Source organism: Mus caroli, unplaced genomic scaffold (genome assembly GCF_978045245.1).
Source record: "Mus caroli unplaced genomic scaffold, Mus_caroli_1 scaffold_4, whole genome shotgun sequence".
Classification (NCBI taxonomy): domain Eukaryota; kingdom Metazoa; phylum Chordata; class Mammalia; order Rodentia; family Muridae; genus Mus; species Mus caroli.
The window spans coordinates 49,181,718-49,201,381 of record NW_028227259.1 but is presented as its reverse complement, the minus strand read 5'-3'; positions in this window follow the sequence as shown (position 1 = coordinate 49,201,381).

Sequence of the window (19,664 nt, the reverse complement as noted above, 5' to 3'; positions counted from 1 at the left end):
CATCATATGAATTATCACAGACAATGGGGACTCACAGTAAAATGGATGGTATAGGGAGCTCAGTGTCTTAGTTAACGTTTTTATTACTGTGAAGTGACACCATGACCAAAGCAATTCTTACAAAGAACAACATTTAATTGGGGGCTGGCATACAGGTTCTGAGGTTCAGTCCATTATCACCATGGCAGGAAGCATAAGAGTATCCTGGCAGGCATGATCCTGGAGAAACTGAGAGTTCTACATCTAGTCCCTTCTGAAGGCAAGCAGAAGAATTCCATCCTTCTCAGGTAACTAGAAGGAAGCTCTCAAATCCCACCCCCCACAGTGACACACCTACTCCAACAAGGCCACACCTCTAATAGTGCCACTTCCTAGGCCAAGCTTATTCAAACCACCACACTCACCTCCTGAGAAAAGGCACATTGAAAATCAAGAAGCTAAATGCTGCTCAGAAGCTATGGAATAAAGACAAAGGTAGGCAGTTCATAGAGTAATGTGTGCTGCTGTTAAAGTTTTACTCTTAACTTACATACGTGAAATTTCTCAGCAAAGTAAACAAAACGTGTTTTTTAAAATTGTTTCTCGACATTATTTTTCCTAGAAAAAAAATTCTAATCATAATATCCATATTACAAAATAATGTACATTTCTTAGTTTGCTTTCTTCACTGTGAAAGAAACACACACCAAAAACAACTTGAGGGAGGAAAGTGATTGACTCACCTTACAGCTTTTGAATAAGGAGGAGAACCCAGGGCAGAAACTAGAATATGTACCTGGAGGCAGGAGCTATAGCAGAGCCCCTGGAGGTCAGCTGCTTGTGCACTTTTTCTTATGGCTTGCACAGCCTGCTTTCTCTTCTCTTCTCTTCTCTTCTCTTCTCTTCTCTTCTCTTCTCTTCTCTTCTCTTCTCTTCTCTTCTCTTCTCTTCTCTTCTCTTCTCTTCTCTTCTCTTCTCTTCTCCCCTCCCCTCCCCTCCCCTCCCCTCCCCTCCCCTCCCCTCCCCTCCCCTCCCCTCCCCTCCCCTCCCCTCTCCTCTCCTCTCCTCCCCTCCCCTCCCCTCCCCTCCCCTCCCCTCTCCTCCCCTCCCCTCCCCTCCCCTCCTCTTCCCTCCCCTCCCCTCCCTTCCCCTCTCCTCTCCTCTCCTTTCCTTTGCTTTTACTTTCTTTTCTTCTTTTTTCTTTTCTTCTTTTCTTTTATCAATAATTTATTTTTTTATTCACTTAACATTTCAGAGTCTCACCCCTCCTCTCTTCCCATTCTTACCTTTACAAATCCTTCTCCCATTGCCCCTTCCCCTTCTTTTCAGTAAAGTAGACTACCACCCCAACCTGGGACATCTAGTTCCTGCAGGACTAGGCATGTTCTCTCCCACTGAGGCCCAAGGAAGCAGTGCAGGTAGGGAAAATGAAATCCAATTACAGGGAACAGAGACAAAGATAGCGTCCAGTCTATTTATTAGGGGACCCACATGAAGACCAAGCTACACAATGCTACAAATGGGTAAAGGGTCTATGTTCCTGCCCTGCATGCTCTGTGGTTGGTTGTCCAGTCTCTGTGACCACCTCCATATGGTCCCAATTTAGTTGACTCTATAGGCCTTTTGTGGTGTCCTTGAGCCCTCCAGCTTGCTCAATTCTACCCCCAATCTTCTGTACGACTCCCCACACTCTACTGATGTTTGGCTGTGAGTCTCTCCATATACTGCTGGATGAAACTTCTCAGGACACAGTTATGCTAGGTTCCTGTCTGCAAGCATAGCAGAGTGTCATGGGTTGGCTTTCTCACACTGAATGGATTTAAAGTTAGGGCAGACATTGGTGGCTATTCCCTCAGTGTCTGCTTCATATTTATCCCTATACATATTATAAGCAAGACACCATACAATGGAAAAAAAGGAAGCATCTTCAACAAATAGTGCTGATCTAAGAGGATGTCTGCATGTACAAAAATGTAAATAGATCCATATTTATCACACAACACAAAACTGAAGTCCAAGTGAATTAAAGACCTCAACATAAAACTTAATTGAAGAGAAAGTGGGGAATAACCTTGAACACATTGGCATTGAAGACAACTTCCTGAACAGAACACCAATGACTCAGGCTGTAAGATCAACAATTGATAAATAGGACCTCAAGAAACTGAAAAGCTTCTGTAAGGCAAAGGACACTGTCAACAGGACAAAATGGCAGCCTATAGATTGAGAAATCATCTTCACTAACCCTACATCTGATAGAAAGCTTCTATCCAAAATACATAAAGAACTTAAGAAGCTAGACACCAGCAAACAAAATAACCCAATTTAAAAAGTTGAATGCAGAGCTATACATAGAAATCTCAACAAAGAAACCTCAAAGGCAGATAAGAACTTAAAGAAATGTTCCAGTCTTTAATCATCAAGAAAATGCAAATTGCAATGACTCTGAGATTACATCTTATACCCTTCAGAATGGTTAAGATAAAGACTCAAGTAACAGCACTAGTTGGCAAGGATGTGGAGGAAGGGGAACACTCCTCCATTGCTGATAGGAGTGCAAACTTGTACAACCATTCTGGAAATCAATTTGTAGGTTTCTCTGAAAACTTGGAATATTCCTACCTCAAGTCCCAACTATACCACTCCTGTGCTTATTCCCAAAAGATGACCCACTATACCAGAGGAACAGTTGCTCAACTACATTCAATGCACCTTTATTCATAAGAGTCAGAAACTGGAAGCAATGACCCTCAACTGAAAGAATAATAAAGAAATTGTGGAACATCTATACAACAGAATACTATTCAGCTATTAAAAACAAAAGCACCATGAAATTTGCAGGCAAATGGTTGGAACTTAAGAATGTCATCCTGAGTGAGGTAACCCATACTCAAAAAGACATACACAGTATGTATTTATTTATAAGTAGACATTAGCCATAAATTGCAGGATTCATGCTACACTCCACAGATTGACAGAAATTGCTAATAAGGAGGTCCTAGAAATGGGTGTGGAATTCACATTTAGAAGAGGAAACTAAATCATCATTAGAGGTGGATAGAGAGGGAACTAGGTAGGATAGGGGCTAAGAAGGGTTACTGGGATGGTAATCAGGCATAAGGAGGGGGCTGACAATTAGAATGGAAATGTGTTGGGGCATCTCTGGGACTAGCTGGGAATTTATCAGGATGACTTAAGCTGGGATTACTACCATAGGGGATATACATACTAAAGTGGCTAGCTCCTATAGCCAGAGGCCTTCCCTATGAGGGAGGGAGAGATAAACCTACTCACAAAACCTTAAATACTGTGATAGTTTATATATGCTTGACCCAGGGAATATTATTATTTGGAGGTGTGGTTTTGTTGGAGTAGATGTGGCCTTGTTAGAGGTTGTATCATTGTGGGCTTTAATACCCTAGGTCTAGCTGCCTGGAAGTCAGTATTCTACTAGCAGCCTTCAGATGAAGATGGAGAACTCTCAGCTCAGCCTGCACCATGCCTGTGTGAATGCTGTTATGCTCCCACCTTCATGATAATGGACAGAATCTCTGAACCTGTAACGCAGCCCCAACTAAATGTTTTGTTGTTGTTGTTTTGTTTTTTTTTTTTAGATATTTTCTTCATTTATATTTCAAATGCTATCCCCAAAGCCCCCTTTACCCTCCCTCCACCCTGCTCCCCAACCCACCCACTCCTGATTCCTGGTCCTGGCATTTCCCTATATTGGGGCATATAATCTTCGCAAGACCAAGGGCCTCTCCTCCCATTGATGGCCAACTAGGCCATCCTCCACTACATATGTAACTACAGACACAGCTCTAGGGGTTACTGGTGAGTTCATATTATTGTTCCTCCTATAGATTTGTAGACCCCTTTAGCTACTTGGGTACTTTCTCTAGCTCCTTCACTAGGGTCCCTGCTTTCCATCCAATAGATGACTGTGAGCATCCACTTCTGTATTTGCCAGGTACTGGCATATCCTCACAAGAGAGAGCTATATCAGGGTCCTGTCACCAAAATCTAAACCTAAGTAAGACAAATACCCTGCTTCTTATACAGTCTAGAACTACTTTTGAGAAGGTTACACCATCCATATTGCCACACCTCACAGGCATGCCACAGACCAAGGTGATGAAAGCAGTTTCTTAATTGAGGTTTCTTCATCCCAGATGACTACAGCTGGGCCAAGTTGACAAACAACCCAGAACATATAACTATAATAATTGTGACTGTCCTTCTACTACAAGAATATTCATCTAAAGAACAATACTAAAATTGCTTTTCTTGTTTTCAGGAATTTGTGTACTTTTTCCTAAAGAAACCATGTTGAATATATATTTAACATTTTTAATTATATGTGTGTATATATAATATATTTATATTTTTATATATATATATATATATATATATATATATATATATATATATATATATTAAAAAAAAACATTAGATATGCTACGAAGTCCAGCTTGGCCATGTAAGGGACAGTTTGACATGGTTTCCTGTCCTTTGAATAGAGACAGCAGGGTGTGGCACTCCATGAGTGTCAACATAGGTAAAACAAATATATATATATATCACGCATATATGTTATTTTACATTCCTCTTTTGAGGAATGTCCCCTCTGCCAAGGATAATGATTCCATGATAATACAAGCCCTATTGGTATCTCTCTCAGCAAAATGGTAGAATGCTGTGACCTTCAGAACAGCCTTTAAGACTGTGGGAAAGAACACCGAAAACATGAGTTTGAAAATATATAATTTCTTAACTATGAAGAATGTAAGGATGCAGTATTAATTGTATGATCTTCACAGATCTAAAGGAACAGAAGCAGCTGCACTATATGTCAGTTTGTCAGAAAGATACTAAGGAAGGAAACAAAGAGACCTAGTAAGTGGTGATTGCAAGGAAAGATCCCACCCAGCTCACCCAGCTATGGCTTTGGTTTTGGTTTCGATTTCTTTTTTTCTTTTTCTTTTTCTTTTCTTTTCTCTTCTTTTCTTTTCTTTTCTTTTCTTTTCTTTTCTTTTCTTTTCTTTTCTTTTCTTTTCTTTTCTTTCTTTCTTTCTTTCTTTTTTCTTACAAAGGCAGATGGATTCCTGAGTTCAAGGTCAGTCTGGGACTGAACTAATTGAAATCCAGGGTTGATTGATTGATCAAAATGGTAATCTCAGGGTTGGGTACCACCCAGTTATCTTATTGTTCATTCATGTGCTTGCTGTCTTTGTCCAAGGATCATGGGATGCTGATTCATGGGATAATCAAAGGGGGACCCGGGGTAATTAATGACTGATATGATATGTAAAATTAAAAAAATAAAATGGGCTTTTGACCTGGAAGAGAAGAGCTATCGAGAGAATTTTTAGAATAGCAAGTCAGAATTACCTAAAGTGGAGCAGAACACATAGAGCAGTCTGAAAAGCAATCTCAAGCAGAACACAGAGAGAGCAGAATCTGAAATGCTGTCTCAAACAGAACAAAGGAAGTCAGCTTGGACCCATCATTTGATTTCTTCAGGTTATTTGTTTCACTGCTCCCAGACACTTCTTCCCTCAGAAACCCTCTGAGGCCATTCATGTTTCATTTAGAAAATAAATTTCTGTTATATATTTTCTAGATAATAATTTTGCTTATTGATTTGGATATTTTGTTTTACTTTACTGTTACTTGACTTTGGCTATTCTTAGTTCAAAGTATATAAAATGATAACATTTTAAAGCATTTCATTATCATAAAAATTAATTTAGATTTTATGCTCTTGAACTAAAATTTATTTCAAATGACAGTTTAAATATGTTTTTAGATTATTTCATGCCATAGTATAGTTGTAGTATATGCAATAAAATGAGTTTTAACTGGATTAATCTGCTGGGTAGTAATGGCTCAATTTTTTCATACAGATTAACTTTGCAGTAATAATAACTGGTTTAAGTTTGCATTCTCATTTCCTTAAATGATTTCTATTAGTAACCTTGTGCTGAGTTAATGATAGGCAAAAATACCGTTCAAGTTTTCTTTATTTCAATGGCTTGACTCTTACATTTACAGAAAGATAATATAAGAAGCATTTGATCTTAATGAGTTCTGATCAGTCTTGAGCAATCAAACTTACAATGCTTTAGTCATTTGCATAATAATGTGACTTGGAAGAAAATAGACTCATTCTACTAGAAGAATTTTATTGTATAATATAGACAGCTGAACTCTCTAATAAGATAATCCTAAGACAATACGATTATCATTCCAATTGTATTCTGGATAACAGTGTTGAGTAAGTTACTTAAACCTAGGAAATATTTATTTTTATCTATAAAATAGTTAAGTGATTATTCTCTTTTAGTATTGTAGGCGTACCACACAACATTTGAAATAGTTAAATAATAAACAACAGGGCTAGAAAGTGCTCCAGTGGACAATCTGTTCTTGCAGAGATCCGGAATTCAGTTCCAAGCACTGGAACTAGATGAAGCAAAAGTAGCAAAAGTAGTACACACACACAAATACCAACACACACATACAATTGAAAGTAAAATTTTATGTTTAAAAATAGTAAATACGGGGAGCTAAGGCTGTTCCACAGCCCTCTGTGCATGGGTCCCACCCGGAAACAGTTGTTCTCCCAGGAGTGCCTTCACGCCCAGGCTCAGAGGTAAGATAGCCCACTTTCTCTCCAGTAACTATCTGGAGCAGGCCAGTGAGGGGCACATGGGGTGCAGGAAAGGTGGACCAGCTGGGAGAGGATCCCTCTGGTCCCCATCTGCACCCAGAGCCCTCTGGACACAAGTTCCACCATGAGAGAGTTGGTCTCCCAGGAGTGCATACACAAACTTACAGACCCCCAGGAGAGACAAGCTACAGCCAGAGACCCCGAGACCATCTAACACCACAGATAACCAGATGGTGAAAGGCAAATCCAAGAATCTTACCAACTGAAACCAAGCCAACTTGGCATCATCAAAACCCAGTTCTCACACCACAGGAAGACCTGGACATTCTAACACACCGGAAAAACAAGATGTGGATTTAAAATCACATCTCATGACACTTATAGAGGATTTTAAGAAGAACATAAATAACTCCCTTAAAAAAATACAGGAATCCTTCCTTCTGTCTCAGCTTGAAACGTTGTCTTTGTAACTCCCTCCATGGGTATTTTGTTTCCCATTCTAGGGAGGAATGAAGAACTCACACTTTGGTCTTCCTTCTTCTTGAGTTTCATGTGTTTTGCAAATTGTATCTTGGGTATTCTAAGTTTCTAGGCTAACATCGACTTACCAGTAAGTGTATATAATGTGAGTTCTCTTGTGATTGGGTTCCCTCACTCAGGATGATATCCTCCAGATCCATCCATTTGCCTAAGAATTTTATAAATTTATTGCTTTATTAGCTGAGTGGTATTCCATTGTATAAATATACCATATTTTCTCTATCCATTCTTCTGTTGAGGGACATCTGGGTTCTTTCCAGCTTCTGGCTATTATAAATAAGGCTGCTATGAACATAGTGGAGCATGTGTTCTTATTACCAGTTGAAACTTCTTCTGGGTATATGCCCAGGAGAGGTATTGCTGGAACCTCCAGAATGGGTAACAAAATACCAATGGAGGGAGTTACAGAGACAAAGTTTGGAGCTGAGACAGAAGAAAGGACCATTCAGAGACTGCCCCACCTGGGGAACCATCCCATGAACAGCCACCAAACACATATACTATTGCATTTTCCAGAAACATTTTGCTGACAGGACTCCGGTATAGCTGTCTCTTGTAAGGCTATGCCAGTGCCTGGCAAATACAGAAGTGGATGCTCACAGTCATCTATTGAATGGAGCACAGGGAAACCAATGGAGGAGCTAGAGGATGTATCCAAGTAGCTGAAGGTGTCTGCAACCCTATAGGAGGAACAAAAATATGAACTAATAAGTACCCCCCCCCCCAGAGCTCGTGTCTCTAGCTGCATATGTAGCAGAAGATGGCCTAGTTGTCCATCATTGAGAGGAGAGGCCTTGGTCTTGTGAAGATTATATGCCCCAGTAGAGGGGAATGCCAGGGCCAGGAAGCAGGAGTGGGTGGGTTGGGGAGCAGGACCAGGAGGGGGATGGGGGCAAGGGAATAGGGGACTTTTGGAATAGCATTTGAAATGTAAATGAAGACACAGTAGTCAAAGAAAATGCCAAATGCCAAAAGCCCTTAACCCTAAACAGCCAGGAAATCCAGGACACAAAGAGAAGACCAAACCTAAGTGTCTTAGTCAGGAATTTTATTCCTGCACAAACATCATAACCAACAAGCAAATTGGGGAGGAAAGGGTTCATTCAGTTTACGCTTCCACATTGCTGTTCATCACCAAGGAAGTCAGGACTGGCACTCAAGCAGGTCAGGAAGCAGGAGTTGATGCAGAATCCATGGAAGGACGTCCCTTACTGGCTTGCTTTCCCTGGTTTGCTCAGCCTGCTCTCTTATAGAACCAAGACTACCCTTGATCACTAGTTGAGAAAATGTCTTACAGTTGGATCTCATGGAAGCATTTCCTCAACTGAATCTTCTTTCTCTGTGATGACTCCAGCTGTGTCAAGTTGACACAAAACTAGCCAGAACAGAAACTAGGCATAGAACAGAGCAAAGATTCCCAATTTAAAGGGCCAGTAAATATCTTCAACAAAATTATAGAAGAAAAGTTCCCTAACCTAAAGAAAGAGATGCTCATGAAAATACAAGAAGTCTACAGAATACCAAATAGATTGGAACACAAAGAAATTCCTCCTGTCACTTAATAATCAAAACACCAAAAGCACAAAACAAAGAAAGAATATTAAAAGCAATAACGGAAAAAGGTCAAGTAACATAGGAAGGCAGGCCAATTGGAATTATACCAGACTTCTCACCAGAAAATATGAAAGCCAGAGATCCTAAAAGAACACAAATGCCTGGCCAGGCTACTATACCCAGCAAAACTCTCAATTACCATAGATGGAGAAACCAAGAAATTCTATGACAAAAAAATTTATACAATATCTTTCTACATATCCATAATAAATGGAAAACTCCAACAAAAGGAGGGAAATTACACCCTAGAAAAAACAAGAAAATAATCTACTTTTAACAAAACAGAAAGAAGATAGCCACAAACACACACACACACACACACACCACACACCACACACACACAAAACATAATTCCACTTCTAACAACAAAAACAACAGGAAGCAACAATCATTTTTCCTTAATATCTAATATCAATGAACTCAATTCCCCAATAAAAAGACATAGATTAACAGACTGGATATATAAACAGGACCCAACATTTTGCTGCATACAGCAAACCCACCTCAGTGAAAAGGACAGACAATACTTCAGAATAAAAGGCTAGAAAACAGTTCTCCAAGCAAACAGTCTCAAGAAAAAAGCTGGAGTAGCCATTCTAATATCAAATAAAATCAACTTTCAACCTAAACATATTAAAAAAAAATAATAAGGAAGGTTACTTCAGGCTCATCAAAGGAAAAACCTACCAATAAGAACTCTCAATTCTGAACATCTATGCTAATAATGCAAGGACACCCATATTCATAAAAGAAGCTTTATTAAAGCTCAAAGCACACATTGCACCTCATACAATAATAGTGGGAGACTTCAACACCCCACTTTCATCAATGGACATATCATGGGAACAGAAAATAAACAAAGACACAGTGAAACTAACAGAAGTTATGAACCAAATGGGTTTAACAGATATCTATAGGACATTTTATCCTAAAACAAGAGAATATACCTTCTTTTCAGCACCTCAGGGAACCTTCTCCAAAATTGACCATATAAATGATCACAAAACAGACCTCAACAGATACAGGAAGATTGAAATAATCCCATGCATTCTATCAGATCAGACTGGTCTTCAATAAAAACATAAACAAAGGAAAGTTCACATATGCTTGCAAGCTGAACAACAAACTACTAAATGATAACTTAGTCAAAGGAGAAATAAAGAAAGAAATTAAAGACTTTTTAGAGTTGAATGAAAAATGAAGTCATAACATACCCAAACTTAGGGTACACAATGAAAGCAGTGCTAAGTGGAAAACTCAGAGCTCTGAGTGCCTCCAAACAGAAACTGGAGAGAGCATACTCTAGCAGCTTGACAATATATCTGAAAGCTCTAGAACAAAAAGAATCATATATACCCAATAGGAGTAGACAGCAGGAAATAATCAAACTCAGGGCTGAAATCAACCAAATGGAAACAAAAAGAACTATATAAAGAATCAACCAAACCAGGAGCTGGTTGTTTGAGAAAATCAACAACATAGATAACCCGTTAGCCAGACTAACTAGAGGGCACAGAGACAGTACCCTAATTAACAAATTCAGAAAGGAAATTGGGGACATAATAAATGAAACTGAGGAAATGCAAAAAAATCATCAGATCCTAATAAAAGAGGACTATATTCAACAAAGCTGGAAAATCTGGATGATATGGGCAATTTTTTATATAGATACCAGGTACCAAGGTTAAACCAGGATTAGATAAACGATCGAAACAATTCCATATTCCCTAAAGAAAGAAAAACAGTCATTAATATTCTCCTAACTAAAAAAATCCGAGGACCAGATGCAGAGTTCTTTCAGACCTTCAAAGAAGACTTAATACGAATACTCCTCAAACTATCACACAAAATAGAAACAGAAGGTACTCTACCCATTCATTCTATGAAGACACAATTACTCTGATACCTAAATGACACAAAGAGCTAACAAAAAAAGAGAACTTCAGACCAATTTCCCTTATGAATATCAGTGCAAAAATACTCAATAAAATTCTTGCAAACCGAATACAAGAACACATCAAAACAATCATCCATCATATCAAGTAAGCTTCATCCCAGGGAAGCAGGGATGGTTCAGTATAAGGAAATCCATCAAAGTAATCCACTATATAAACAAACTCAAAGAAGAAAACCATAAGAGCACTTCATTAGATGCTGAGAAAACATTTGACAAATATAACACCTCTTCGTGATAAATGTCTTGGAAAGATCAGGAATTGAAAATAGATACGTAAACATAGTAACAGAAACATATACAGCAAACCAGTGGACAACATCAAACTAAATGGAGAGAAACTCGAAGCATTCCACTATAATCAGGGACTATACAGGGCTGCCAACTTTCTCCCTACCTATTTGGTATAGTACTGGAAGACCTAGCCAGAGCAATTATACAACAAAAGGAGATGAAGGGAATACAAATTGGAAATGAAGAAGTCAAAATACCACTATTTGCAGATAATATGATAGTATATATAAGTGTCCCCAAAAATTCCACCAGAGAACTCCTAAACCTGATAAACAACTATAGCAAAGTCGCTAGATATAAAATTAACTCAAACAAATTAGTGGCCTTCCTTTACTCAAAGGATAAACAGGCTGAGAAAGAAATTAGACAAGCAACACCCTTCAAAATAGTTACAAATAATATAAAATACATTGGTGTGACTCTAACTAAGCAAGTGAAAGTTCTGTATGACAAGAACTTCAAGTCTCTGAAGAAAGAAATTGAAGAAGATCTCAACCGATGGAAAGATGTCCCATGCTCATGGATTGACAGGATTAATATAGTAAAAATGGCCATCTTGCCTAAAGTAATCTACAGACTCAATGCAATCCCCATCAAAATTACAACTCAGTTCTTCACAGAGTTAGAAAGGGCAATTTGCAAATTCATGTGGAATAACAAAAATCCCAGGATAGCAAAACTGTTTTCAACAATAAAAGAACTTCTGGTGGAATCACCATCCCTGACCTCAAGCTGTACTAGAGAGCAATTGTGATAAAAACTGCAATGTACTGGTACATTGACAGACAGGTAGATCAATGGAATAGAACTGAAGACCCAAAAATGAACCCACACATCTATGGTCACTTGATTTTTGACAAAGGAGCTAAAACCTTCCAGTGGATAAAAGACACCATTTCCAAGAAATGGTGCTGGATCAACTGGCAATCAGTATGTAGAAGAATGCAAATTGATCCATTCTTATCTCCTTGTACAAGATAAAGTCCAAATGGATCAAGGATCTCCACTTAAAACCAGATACACTAAAACTGATAGAAAAGGAAGTGGGGAAGAGCCTCAAGCACATGGGCACAGGGGAACATTTCCTGAACAGAACAACAATACCTTATACTCTAAGATCAAAATTACTAAATGGGACCTCAAAAAATTGCAAAGCTTTTGTAAGGCAAAGGACACTGTCAATAGGACAAAATGGCAACCAACAGATTGGAAAAGATCTTTACCAATCCTAAATCCGATAGGGAACTAATATCCAATATATACAAAGAACTCAAGAAGTTAGACTCCAGAGAACCAAATAACCCTATTATAAATAGGGTACAGAACTAAACAAAGACTTGTCAACTGAGGAATACCGAATGGCCGAGAAGCACCTAAAGAAATGTTCATCATCCTTAGTCATCATAAAAATGCAAATCAAAACAACCCTGAGATTCTACCTCATACCAGTCATAATAGCTAAGATCAAAAACTCAGGTGACAGCAGATGTTTGAAAGGATGTGGAGAAAGAGGAACACTCCTCCATTTCTGGTGGGATTGCAATCTGGTACAGTCACTTTGGAAATCAGTTTGGTGGTTCCTCAGAAAATTGGACATAGTACTACCTGAGGACCTAGCAATACCACTCTTAGGCATATACCCAGAAGATGCTCCAACGCATAATAAGGATGCATGCTCCACTATGTTCACAGCAGCCTTATTTATAACAGCAAGAAGCTGGAAAGAACCCGGATGTACTTTAATAGAGGAATGGATATAGAAAATGTGGCTCATTTATACAATGGAATACTACTCAGCTATTAAAAAGTAAATTTATGAAATTCTTAGGCAAAAGGATGGAACTAGAAAATATCATCCTGAGTGAGATAATACAATCACAAAAGAACACACAGGGTATGCACTCACTGATAAGTGGATATTAGCCCAGAATCTCAGAATACCCAAGATAAAACTCACAGACCACATGAAGCTTAAAAAGAAGGAAGACCAACATGTGGTCCTACTTAGAAGGCGGAAAAAATACTCATGGAAGGAGTTACAGAGACAAAGTTTGGAGCAGAGACTGAAGGAAAGGCCATTCAGAGACTGCCCCACCTGGGGATCCATCCCATATACAGTCACTAAACCCAGACACTATTGTGGATGCCAACAAGAGCTTGCTGACACAAGCCTAGTATAACTGTCTCCTGAGAGGCTCTGCTAGAGGCTGACAAATACAGAGGTGGATTTCCTCAGTCAACAATTGGACTAAGCACAGAGTCCCCAATGGAGGAGCTAGAAAAGGACCCAAGGAGCTGAAGGGTTTTGTAGGTACATAGGAGGAACAACAATATGAACCAACCAGTATACCCAGAGCTCCCAGTGACTAAAACATCAGCCAAAGAGTACACATGGAGGGACCGATAGCTGCAGTTGCATATGTAGCAGAGGATGGCCTTGTTGGTCATCAGTGGGAGGAGGGGCCCCTGGTCCTGTGAAGGCTCTATGCCACAGTGTAGGGGAATGCTAGGGCCAGGAAGTGGGAGTGGGAAGGTTGGTGAGCAGGGAGAGGGAGGAAACAATAGGGGCCTTTTGAGGGAAAACCAGGAAAGGGGATAACATTTGAAATGTAAATAAAGAAAATATCTAATAAAAAAAATAAATACTAGTTATTTTTCAAATTAGTTTAATGATAATTGCACAGTATAATACAAATATATTAAGTGGTGTTATTTCACTCTGAGGAATTTTACATCTCAGAAATAAGTAAATATCACATACCAGGGGACCTTAATATTTCTAATAGTTTTGTTTTCTAAACTATTTTCTTGGAATTGCTATTTATATCCACTGTAAAATTTTATACTTGTTTTCTTCTGTGATGTCTTTTCTCAACTCTGTGTTTTCCTATAACTGCTATAATTTGAAAAAAGTTTTACCAATGCAGAAACATTATTTTTGCTGATTAAAGCAATTTTCTTTAAAATAAACCCAAACTTCATAGAAATCTATGAGTCCTTTTTGTGCAGTCAGAAAATGCTTGCCATGTGGTTATTTGAAACAGTTTAGAAACAAAACCATATAAACAAAATTTTCTGGCCTTTGAATGGTTAACAATCTAACATGGGAAGCCAGACGCCCACTGCCTTGTAGAATAACTCTTGGTTAAATGTGATTTAAAGTGGACTGACATCACTTGTCAGACAGATTCTGTAGTTAAATAAGTGTGTCATGCATAGCCACATTGAAATAAGACAGTGGTGAACATCCCTCAATGTTTGTTTGTACAATGTCTTAGCAGTCCCCCTTTTTCTAGGAAATTACATAATGTATTTTAGTAAATGGTTTGACCTACTCCAGTCTAAGATTCACATGGCTCTGATCCTGAAGCCAGACTCCTGTGCTACCCTTGACAACTACAGGGTTAGAAGTCTAAACTATGTTTATCCAATTACAATTCTATTCCATATCAATATATGTGATACACACATCCACCAAGACATACACAAGCACACATGCAAACACTGAAATTATTCTTGCTTCTAGACTCTCAAAGATTATATGAAGCTTCCTGTAGCCACTCTGCTCTTTGTCCCCTGCAATGGTAAAATTAACATGAACAAAGAGAAAAACCAGAAGTTATCCAAGGGCTTATTTTGTTAGTCTTCATCCAGCTACTTACTATAGACCTAAGGTTATTAAAAGTCAATTTGAGTGTGCGGGATACATCAGTAAATACAATAAATAAAAGTGCTTGCTCTCATGGAGCACACATTGTTGTGAATTAATAAGAGAGAAAGGCAGAATATATTTATTAAACACAAGCAAAATCCAGTTACATATCAGAAAGCTAATATACTATAAAATTGGCCAGGCTCAGGTCTTATTCTGGAAAAGAATGGCCATGATTAAGACTTTTTTTTTTTGATTTTTAATATTTTTATTACATATTTTCCTCAATTACATTTCCAATGCTATCCCAAAAGTCCCCCATAGCGCCCCCCACTTCCCTACCCACCCATTCCCATTCTTTTGGCCCTGGCATTCCCCTATATTGGGGCATATAAAGTTTGCAAGTCCAATGGGCCTCTTTCCATTGATGGCCGACTAGGGCATCTTTCGATACATATGCAGCTAGAGACAAGAGCTCCGGGGTTCTGGTTAGTAAATCATGTTGTTCCAACAATAGGGTTGCAGATCCCTTTAGCTCCTTGGGTACTTTCTCTAGCTTCTCCATTGGGAGCCCTGTGATACATCCAATAGCTGACTGTGAACATCCACTCCTGTGTTTGCTAGGCCCCGGCATCATCTCACAAGAGACAGCTATATTTGGGTCCTTTCAGCAAAATCTTGCTAGTGTATGCAATGGTGTCAGCGTTTAGAAGCTGATTATGGGATGGATCCCTGGATACGGCAGTCTCTAAATGGTCCATCCTTTCATCACAGCTATGAACTTTGTCTCTGTAACTCCTTCCCTGGGTGTTTTGTTCCCAATTCTAAGAAGGTGCACAGTGTCCACACTTTGGTCTTCATTCTTCTTGAGTTTCATGCGTTTAGCAAATTGTATCTTATATCTTGGGTATCCTAAGTTATGGGCTAATATCCACTTATCAGTGAATACATATTGTGTGATTTCTTTTGTGATTGTGTTATTTCACTCAAGATGATGCCCTCCAGGTCCATCCATTTGGCTAGGAATTTCATAAATTCATTCTTTTTAATAGCTGAGTAGTACTCCATTGTGTAAATGTACCATAATTTCTGTATCCATTCCTCTGTTGAGGGACATCTGGGTTCTTTCCAGCTTCTGGCTATTATAAATAGGGCTGCTATGAACATAGTGGAGCATGTGTCCTTTTTACCGGTTGGGACATCTTCTGGATATATGCCCAGGAGAGGTATTGCTGGATCCTCCGGTAGTACTATGTCCAATTTTCTGAGGAACCGCCAGACTGATTTCCAGAGTGGTTGTACAAGCTTACAATCCCACCAACAATGGAGGAGTGTTCCTCTTTCTCCACATCCTCGCCAGCATCTGTTGTCACCTGAATTTTTGATCTTAGCCATTCTGACTGGTGTGAGGTGGAATCTCAGGGTTGTTTTGATTTGCATTTCCCTGATGATTAAGGATGTTGAACATTTTTTCAGGTGTTTCTCTGCCATTCGGTATTCCTCAGGTGAGAATTCTTTGTTCAGTTCTGAGCCCCATTTTTTAATGGGGTTATTTGACTTTCTGGAGTCCACCTTCTTGAGTTCTTTATATATATTGGATATTAGTCCCTTATCTGATTTAGGGTAGGTGAAGATCCTTTCCCAATCTGTTGGTGGTTTTTTTGTCTTATTGATGGTGTCTTTAGCCTTGCAGAAGCTTTGTAGTTTCATGAGGTCCCACTTGTCAATTCTCGATCTTAGAGCACAAGCCATTACTGTTCTATTCAGGAATTTTTCCCCTGTTCCCATATCTTCAAGGCTTTTCCCCACTTTCTCCTCTATAAGTTTCAGTGTCTCTGGTTTTATGTGAAGTTCCTTGATCCACTTAGACTTGACCTTAGTACAAGGAGATAGGAATGGATCGATTCGCATTCTTCTACATGTTAACAACCAGTTGTGCCAGCACCATTTGTTGAAAATGCTGTCTTTCTTCCACTGGGTGTTTTTAGCTCCCTTGTCGAAGATCAAGTGACCATAGGTGTGTGGGTTCATTTCTGGGTCTTCAATTCTATTCCATTGGTCTATTTGTCTGTCACTATACCAGTACCATGCAGTTTTTATCACAATTGCTCTGTAGTAGAGCTTTAGGTCCGGCATGGTGATTCTACCAGAGGTTCTTTTATCCTTGAGAAGAGTTTTTGCTATCCTAGGTTTTTTGTTATTCCAGATGAATTTGCAGATTGCACTTTCTAATTCGTTGAAGAATTGAGTTGGAATTTTGATGGGGATTGCATTGAATCTGTAGATTGCTTTTGGCAAGATAGCCATTTTTACAATGTTGATCCTGCCAATCCATGAGCATGGGAGATCTTTCCATCTTCTGAGATCTTCTATAATTTCTTTCTTCAGAGACTTGAAGTTTTTATTATACAGATCTTTCACTTCCTTAGTTAGAGTCACGCCAAGATATTTTATATTATTTGTGACTATTGAGAAGGGTGTTGTTTCCCTAATTTCTTTCTCAGCCTGTTTATTCTTTGTGTAGAGAAAGGCCATTGATTTGTTTGAGTTAATTTTATATCCAGCTACTTCACCGAAGCTGTTTATCAGGCTTAGGAGTTCTCTGGTGGAATTTTTAGGGTCACTTATATATACTATCATATCATCTGCAAAGTGTGATATTTTGACTTCATCTTTTCCAATTTGTATCCCTTTGATCTCCTTTTGTTGTCGAATTGCTCTGGCTAGGACTTCAAGTACAATGTTGAATAGGTATGGAGAAAGTGGACAGCCTTGTCTAGTCCCTGATTTTAGAGGGATTGCTTCAAGCTTCTCACCATTTACTTTCATGTTGGCTACTGGTTTGCTGTAGATTGCTTTTATCATGTTTAGGTATGGGCCTTGAATTCCTGATCTTTCCAAGACTTTTATCATGAATGGGTGTTGGATCTTGTCAAATGCTTTTTCCGCATCTAACGAGATGACCATGTGGTTTTTGTCTTTGAGTTTGTTTATATACTGGATTACGTTGATGGATTTCCGTATATTGAACCATCCCTGCATCCCTGGGATGAAACCTACTTGGTCAGGATGGATGATTGTTTTGATGTGTTCTTGGATTCGGTTAGCAAGAACTTTATTGAGGATTTTTACATCAATATTCATAAGGGATATTGGTCTGAAGTTTTCTATCTTTGTTGGGTCTTTTTGTGGTTTAGGTATCAGAGTAATTGTGGCTTCATAGAATGAGTTGGGTAGAGTACCTTCTGTTTCTATTTTGTGGAATAGTTTGTGAAGAACTGGGATTAGATCTTCTTTGAAGGTCTGATAGAACTCTGCACTAAACCCATCTGGTCCTGGGCTTTTTTTAGTTGGGAGACTATTAATGACTGCTTCTATTTCTTTGGGGGATATAGGGCTGTTTAGATCATTAACCTGATCTTGGTTCAACTTTGGTACCTGGTATCTGTCTAGGAACTTCTCCTTTTCATCCAGGTTCTCCAGTTTTGTTGAGTATAGCCTTTGGTAGAAGGATCTGATGGTGTTTTGGATGTCTTCAGGATCTGTTGTTATGTCTCCTTTTTCATTTTTGATTTTGTTAATTAGGATGCTTTCCCTGTGCCCTCTAGTGAGTCTGGCTAAGGGTTTATCTATCTTGTTGATTTTCTCAAAGAACCAGCTCCTTGATTGGTTGATTCTTTGAATAGTTTTTCTTGTTTCCACTTGGTTGATTTCACCCCTGAGTTTGATTATTTCCTGCCGTCTACTCCTCTTGGGTGAATTTGCTTCCTTTTGTTCTAGTGCTTTTAGGTGTGTTGTCAAGCTGCTAATATGTGCTCTCTCTAGTTTCCTTTTGGAGGCACTCAGAGCTATGAGTTTTCCTCTTAGAAATGCTTTCATTGCGTCCCATAAGTTTGGGTATGTTGTGGCTTCATTTTCATTGAACTCTAAAAAGTCCTTAATTTCTTTCTTTATTCCTTCCTTGACCAAGGTATCATTGAGAAGAGTGTTGTTCAGTTTCCACGTGAAGGTTGGCTTTCTATTATTTATTTTGTTATTGAAGATCATCCTTAGTCCATGGTGATCTGATAGGATGCATGGGACAATTTCAATATTTTTGTATCTGTTGAGGCCTGTTTTGTGACCAATTATGTGGTCAATTTTGGAGAAAGTACCATGAGGTGCTGAGAAGAAGGTATATCCTTTTGTTTTAGGATAGAATGTTCTGTAGATATCTGCCAGATCCATTTGATTCATAACTTCTGTTAGTTTCACTGTGTCCCTGTTTAGTTTCTGTTTCCACGATCTGTCCATTGGTGAAAGTGGTGTGTTGAAGTCTCCCACTATTATTGTATGAGGTGCAATGTGTGCTTTGAGATTTACTAAAGTTTCTTTAATGAATGTGGCTGCCTTTGTATTTGGAGCATAGATATTCAGGATTGATAGTTCCTCTTGGAGGATTTTACCTTTGATGAGTATGAAGTGTCCCTCCCTGTCTTTTTTAATGACTTTGGGTTGGAAGTCAATCTTATCAGATATTAGAATGGCTACTCCAGCTTGTTTCTTCATGTCATTTGCTTGGAAAATTGTTTTCCAGCCTTTCATTCTGAGGTAGTGTCTATCCTTTTCTCTGAGATGAGTTTCCTGTAAGCAGCAAAATGTTGGGTCTTGTTTGTGTAGCCAGTTTGTTAGTCTATGTCTTTTTATCGGGGAGTTGAGTCCATTGATATTAAGAGATATTAAGGAAAAGTAATTGTTGTTTCCTGTTATTTTTGTTGTTAAAGTTGGCATTTTGTTCTTGTGGCTGTCTTCTTTTAGGTTTGTTGAGGGATTACCTTCTTGTTGTTTCTAGGGCGTGGTTCCTGTCCTTGTATTGGTTTTTTTCTGTTATTATCCTTTGAAGGGCTGGATTCGTGGAGAGATAATGTGTGAATTTGGTTTTGTCGTGGAATACTTTGGTTTCTCCATCTATGTTAATT